The sequence below is a fragment of the Galeopterus variegatus genome, unplaced genomic scaffold (genome assembly GCF_000696425.1).
Source record: "Galeopterus variegatus unplaced genomic scaffold, G_variegatus-3.0.2 Scaffold566, whole genome shotgun sequence".
Lineage (NCBI taxonomy): Eukaryota > Metazoa > Chordata > Mammalia > Dermoptera > Cynocephalidae > Galeopterus > Galeopterus variegatus.
The window spans coordinates 164318-165322 of NW_007726677.1; positions in this window are offsets into that span (position 1 = coordinate 164318).

Sequence of the window (1005 nt, forward strand, 5' to 3'; positions counted from 1 at the left end):
CTATCATTAATGTCCACCAATAATCTAGTCTTCCTTCCAGGCCCCCATCCCTCTTGTGCTGGAGGAAGAGGAGGGGAGAGATAAAAACAAAATTTAGTCCAATCCAGTAGACACAGCATCTGGCCATGATCTAAATAGGCTCTTTAGAGGAATATGCAGTCTCTGCAGGGTGTCTCAGCCAAGCTTCCTGTCCCTCTTCCAGAAATGTGGATACTTCCAGTCCCACCCACATGGAAACAAGGTGCTTAAAAGAGCCCAAGTCAGGTCTTCTCTCTTCCTAGCAGGCTGGGGCAGGGCAGCCTAGAAGACCACCCTCTCCCTTCCCCTCCAAAGTCCTACAAAGAAAGTGAAACAGAAGCCCGTACATAACGCACCCCTGATGTGCACCTCCAGCCTAGGGAGAGGCATTTATGACAGGTTCAGCACCCCCATCCCATGTCTTTCTTCCTGCACCTGCCACTGGGCTCAAGGGGTCAGACCCCCTCCTACCGCCATTCAGTCCACCAGGCTGCATTCATGATTTACTAGAGGCGGAGCTGAAGTCATTTCAAGAATTCTTACCTTCTTGACCAAACCTGCCTTCCTAGTCTGTAATCTTGCTGAAGACTTGAAAATCCTCTTTCCTGTGTCAAAAGCTGTTATCAACTCTTTATTCCTCTCTTCGGGTCTGCTGGAACTGCCTTAATCCCCTACCCTGCCTCCCAGGAGACTAAAATGGCTTTTTTTTTTTTTTAATGGCTCACATCCCATGAGTCTTGGGAGTTCAACGTACCAATTTCACAATGTCAGGTACAGCAAACACATAGTAGAAAGACCAGACCTGCCTGTGTAGAGTCCAGCTTGAGGAGTGTCGCGCCCGTACCGGACCGGGACCGGCATCGGGATCGCAACCCTCGGTGTTGCGCCCTCACCTCGCTCAGCCAATGAGCTGCCAGTCTGTATGTGGGATCCGAACCCTCGGCGGGAGCGCCGCTGCACTCCCAAGTGGCGCCCCGCGGGGGAAGG